At 38.3% G+C, this 6,000-nt stretch overlaps 1 protein-coding gene across 4 annotated transcripts in view; it reads left to right on the forward strand.

The window, feature by feature from the left end:
• Nucleotides 1-3,857, forward strand: part of SH3BGR (SH3 domain binding glutamate rich protein) — a 204,896-nt gene extending 201,039 nt beyond the window's left edge. For 2 of the 4 annotated variants that reach the window (XM_069202578.1, XM_069202581.1), the window contains one exon: nt 1,871-3,857. The gene's annotated coding sequence lies outside the window, so the exon portion shown is untranslated. The remainder of the gene's footprint in view (nt 1-1,870) is intronic. The other 2 variants (XM_069202579.1, XM_069202582.1) reach the window with 1 other exon arrangement.
• Nucleotides 3,858-6,000: the final 2,143 nt, after the last annotated feature.

Here is a 6,000-nt window from a genome sequence, read left to right on the forward strand (position 1 = left end):
GTTGCTGGCATTTTAGCATTCTGTAATAGTACACCATGTACAATCAACCCAGCGTAAATTATAATATGTAAGCTTAGCCAGGAATTGACAACATTTTCTGTGAATGGCACAGATTTCCAGGTGTCGCCTGGATCTAGGTCCTAAGCACTGAAATTAAAATGTGATACTATTACATAGTTTTATCAACCTTTGATAGTCCACTCAGCCTTTCTTCCTCACTGGAACCCTGCCTTAAAACACCACCATGCAAGAAAAAGACAATAGGTGATACACCTTTTTCTGTTCAAGCGGCAAAACTATGGAATTCATTACCCCCAAATATAAGATCCAGGGATATCCATCTAATCTTGAGAAGACTACTCAAGAGTTGGCTCTTTTCTACATAACCACCATACTCAAACAGCAATGGACTATATCCCTTTGTATGTAAACATTTATAATTTGATTATATGTATATATCTAGATATGTGTATTTATTTGTAAAAATATGTATAATAACAATTATATCTTAAAATAGATAAAACTCTTTAAGCCTGTTTAACAAATGTATACTTACATATGTATGTAAGTATGCATGTGTGTAAGTGTATATATGTATAATAATGTAAATATGTATATACGCATGGTTGTTTATATATATGTGTATATTATTCTATACTTAATATGCTGATAGGTCATTGCATAGTTTCTATATAAGTTGTTTGATTAGATGTTATGAGTCTGTTTTTATTTTAGCTATCACAATAGGTAAATATTATGTTAACTATCTACAAAGATTTCACTGTTGAAATATTGAGGAAAGATAAAATAATGTTATAAAAGTACACAAATTTGAATTCAAATACTGCAACTCTTCAAAGTCTGTGTTTTATACAATACAACTTTAAATCTCAAAATATGTTATTCCTTACACATATATTCCCTTACTATGTAATCATGTATCTATATATTTATTACTTTAGTCCCACTGTACGAGAAAAAAATATACTCTTGAAAGCTTTACTCAGCCTCACCATCACCGTAAATCTCTATCAATCTATCATCTATCTCCACTCTCTGACTCATCCCAAAGCCATTTTACTACTATGATCTCTGAGTCCTAGACTCTTCCCTCCTCTGTTACTCCTCGCTCAACCCAAACCTCAGTGTACTACTATAAGCTCCTGAACAACCCTACTAAAGTCTCCTTCATGTATCTGTCCTTTGACTCATCCTAAACCTTTTTTACTACTATGATCTCCCTAATCCCTTTCTAGAGACTACTCCCTCTTCTATCTCTCCTTTACTCATCCGTGACCTCATCTTACTATTATGTTCTCCCAATTAACACTTATGGATTCTTCCCTCTTCTATCCCTCCATTATTCTATTCAATCCAACTAACAGACTCACATGTACTCCACTCAAATTAACTTATACCTCCCTATACTAATAATAATAAAGTACTCATATTTCCCTGTACTAATCCACCACTAATCCTTTTGGGTTCCGGGGTAGCGTGCTACTCGCTGAAAAACGCTTTGACGTCTCATCAGGGGTAGTAAGTGCTATATAAATACAATTACAATAACATGAGTACCATTGATTTTGGTAACAGTAAACCAAGATACCCTAAGTGGTGAACGTGTGCTTTTACAAATACATATGTTATATTATTGATGGAAGCTTGAGTTGAACATTCTGGGATTTAAACTTGCAGCAGATGCAAGTGCAAGTTTTCAACCTACTGAGCCATCTTGCCAAAAAATGTATGGTTAGGTCATTGTGTGCCCCGAGATTTTTAAAATTGTATTTGTGTAAATGTAAACTTTCTTAATTAGTGTACTGTTAAGTAGCAATATGTAATCAAATCTTGTTTTTTCCCTTTGCAGCATGCCGCAAGCACAAGCTCGAGCAACTAAAGCACTGTTTGCGTTTCACAACAGCTATGGACACTTAACGTTTTTGAGAAACAAGAGGCACTTGAGAGGACTGGATCTGCCCTATTGTTATTTTGAATCTATGTATTCGCCTTATTGCATCGTGTGTCTTTCTACTGCTAACTCAGCACAGAGAAGATAGTAATTTAGCCCACTGGTATCTGATTGGCATACAGCCTCTCAGTTGTGCAGTCTCCTGGGCAGGAGTATGCCCTTACTCATGCTCTGTTTATTTTTGCATACGGCATTTACTTGTAATGCTTGTTGCACCTATCAAAAATGTGTGACTGCTTAAATAAAGGCAGTGTTTAATCACACATCTTGGCTTTGTCAATTGAGTGGAGTCATTGACAACACCACAGAAAACCGAACGTTTATAAAAATGCACAGCCTAGCCCAGCGATCCACTGGAGAATGCTGATGCTAGAAAATGTGAAGGAGCCCATGGGTTCCTGCCACCTGCCTTTTTAGCTGCCCAGGGAGGGGTCTCCAACACTTTTTGTAGTAAAAGCTACTTATGTTGGTGAAAATCTTCCAGAGCTATGAATATTATTAGAATTTTAATACTGACCACATCAGACAAGTTTACATGTTTGTTTTAAATAGAAACTATTCAGTTTTTGTGGCTGGACTACACACAGGAGAGCTACTTATGGATAGCTCAAGAATTACTAGTAGCTCACAAGCTACTCGTAGACCCCTTAGTCCTAAACTTTTAACCAAAAGCATGATGCATTCTGGGACTTATAATTTCGCTTTTAACATTGGGTATAGGCTTAAAAATACCATCATGCAAAGTTGTGTTTACTAAAAAGCCAAGACTGACTGAAGGTGTAGTGTGACACGGGTACGCTTTGCAAAAGAAAACTGCGGGGAACGTGTGCTTAAAGGCGCTATGGGCGTAAAGAAAATGTCAGTGTCTTCCTTCCTTTTTCATCTAGCAAAGGTTCCATTTTATTTTTTTCCAAATTGCATTTTAATTAATTGTCAAATTATTTTTTAAGGAAGATCTGGATGCAGCTTATACCATGTACCAGTGCAAGACTAGGAAATCCCTTTCAATACCGCTTTTATTTAGGTTGATAAAACGTTTTACCAAGTTACCTGTTTCACACAGTTGCAAAATTCCAACAGCACTGAATGCCAAATATAAATGTAATAATTAGTGGTGGTTAGATTAAAATAATTTGGAATTTTACAATGCTTACCAAAAAGAGTAGTTTGGGAAAATCAGGGGTGCATGGCTGCTTCAGATGCAACACTTTAAGCATCATGTTCTGTTGGCATTCACAAAGTACCTTATTTAGTATATATGGCCATGGGTGTATTGGGTATGGAATGCCAGGAAAATGGCTCCACACGTTCACTAAAAGATTATTTTAAAAACGTATACCTTGAAAGGTAATTACTTTCAAAAGAGAAGTTGAAAATAAACTGCTCCTTTCAGATGTATATAGTTGCCAGCTGACTCTGTGCCACGATGCTGACTTTCAGACAATCCTATTTTTTCAGCCAACATCAGTAGGTATACTGGAACATTTAGTTTGGTGTTTCCCATTAATCGTATCAGCTTACATGTCCCAGAATGCTTAGTGCTTGTGTCTCAAAAGCAGGACTGGCTGAATGCCAGCCATCCATGATAGGAGGCCATTTGGCAGCTATGAGCGTGGTGTTCCTCTTTCCTTCTGCAAACATGAAACAAGTGTAAGGGAATCTGTTGCAAAATGGTTTATTTCATCAAATCTCGAATTACACGTCATGAAACTTTGGGTGTCTGCTTAGTAAGTGATTTATTTAAAATGTTGAAATCATTTGCCCCAGTTTGTTGAGGTAATGAGTACATTTCTCCCAATATGCTCCAAATGCCTACTTTTGTCTCTGAAACCGCTGTGAAATGAAGGAGTCGCTTGTGTCAGAGAAGGTAAAACAACTTTTCTAACTCGGTGTCAGACTCTTCTTTCATGTCTTCTTTCTGCAGTTGTCATTCCGTAAGTATTACTTTTAAAGGCATCATCACTTCTCGCGAGCTTCACTGACATCTCAGTGACGCTACTGGAATGCAAGGGGTCGAGGACTGGAGGTGCCCAAAGAACTAAACTAGTGAACCTACAAAACCTTTGTCGAACCCAAGTGCCAGGTGGGCAATTCGTGGTACCCGTTAATTTAGAGAATCAGAATCTGCAAATATTTCTAGGGGCAGATGGGACTTACAACTAGGCCACTGGAAATATCACTGGAAGTATTCTGCAGTGGAGGGCCAAATTATGCAGCATGGTTGACAAACTTATGCAACAAAGATTAGTTACGTGGCATCTTCAGTGGCAGAATTGTATCACTATTTTGTTATTTTTATCGCTGCTAGGACAAAAGTTACATCTCATTAGTATTCGATCACCTTAAAGCATCAATTAGCAATTACAAGGTCAACCACGCTTTGCAAAGGGTGTACCACTGTGCAGCGCCACGAGGGACACTTTTTTAGTAACTTTTCATCTGTTTGGGCTACAAACATTTTTTCCTGTAATTTACTAATAATGCTGCCTATGCTTAATTATGTGGTAAGTGGGGTAAATACATAATCGCGCAGAAAATGCAACAGCTGCAGAATTTCATAATTCGACTGGCCATGCTTATAACAGAAATATACACCAGTGGATGGGTTTTGAAAATTTACAAGTGGTGGCGTTAGGGCAGAGTGAGAATCACTGTTTTATTTGCAAAGTGTGAACACCCACAAACTTGCAACGTGATATCACCAACATTTCAGTGTATTTCCCTCCCAAACCTGTAATAAGTGTACACCTAAAAAAGATAGGTTTAAGTGGGGCACGTGGGGTGGTATGAGGCATGCAAAACCACCAGAAGTGTGTGGATTCAAGGGAAGGGAGGAAAGAAAGGGTGCCAAGTGTGCAAAAGGACATTCTCTAAATGCACATATGCAGATTGTCCTTTCAGCTGGCAATGTGGAACGTAGGTTTAATGTTTAGAGGCATACACTGGAAAATAGGAAGTGGAAGGTTTGAGAAGGCAAGTATAACAGCATGACTAACTTTCTACATATTCATTTTTTAATGAAACAGACATATTGCCTTTAGGTAGGACAGGGTGACTTGTGTTATTGGCAGACAAAAATCAATTAAATGATACAATTAACAATAAGGGTACTGGCTCACAAATCCAAGTGATCATTCATTTTTTGGTAACACAAATCAGTGCCTTTAGTTCTTTAGAATACTGGGTTGTTTCACAGAAGCATTTATGAGAACCAGAAATAGTAATACAGACGTACTCCTACATGGTTTGGCGAATTGGCCCCAAAATGTGTAACTTCTCGTAGCAAATGTGCAAAGAGCGGACAGTCCATTCTGTTTTAGTAATTGTATATAAACATTCCCTGAATTTCCAGTTTTATTCGAATGTTGGGGCCTATTTACAAAGGCATGCGAGGAGTACTACTTTATGTGCTACACAACACCTTCGTGAATAGGCCCCATTATGTCTTTTTTTTTTTTTAAACATATTTTACTGGTATTTGAGATAAGTACACGAACCAACTGTAAAACCCTTGGTGATTTGACCATTAGCTTATATCTCCAACAGTGCACTTATGGTACATGCATCAAAGACTGGTTATATTTCCGGGATATATGTCCATAGCATGTTGTTATGTCTGACCCTCCAGGTAAACTCTTTCGGCCCCCCCACCACCGCCCCTCCACCCCCCTCCCCGCATCTGCTCACCCCGTTATTCATTGTATTAAAGTAACGGAGTACATGTGCCCCTAGTATGAACCTGTGTTTCATGGTCAGCAGTTTAATTATTCTCCTGTTCCCGTTCTCGTTTTGGCCGAAAGATGTAATGGATGAGTCAGGGGAGTCCGACTCCGGCTCTTTTAGACAATCTTCCAAATGGTCCCAAGTTCTAGCTGTATCTGCTTCCCTCCGCCTCCGCTCACTTCACCAATGTATCCCTCCATTTTCCTAGGTGTGGGCCCCTTGGGGCCTTCCAATGCAGGTTAATTTCTGGTTTTGCTAGAATCAATGCTAGGTCTATGTATTTTGTCGTAAGGCCCCATTATGTC

This window comes from Pleurodeles waltl, chromosome 8, assembly GCF_031143425.1.
Source record: "Pleurodeles waltl isolate 20211129_DDA chromosome 8, aPleWal1.hap1.20221129, whole genome shotgun sequence".
Taxonomy (NCBI): domain Eukaryota; kingdom Metazoa; phylum Chordata; class Amphibia; order Caudata; family Salamandridae; genus Pleurodeles; species Pleurodeles waltl.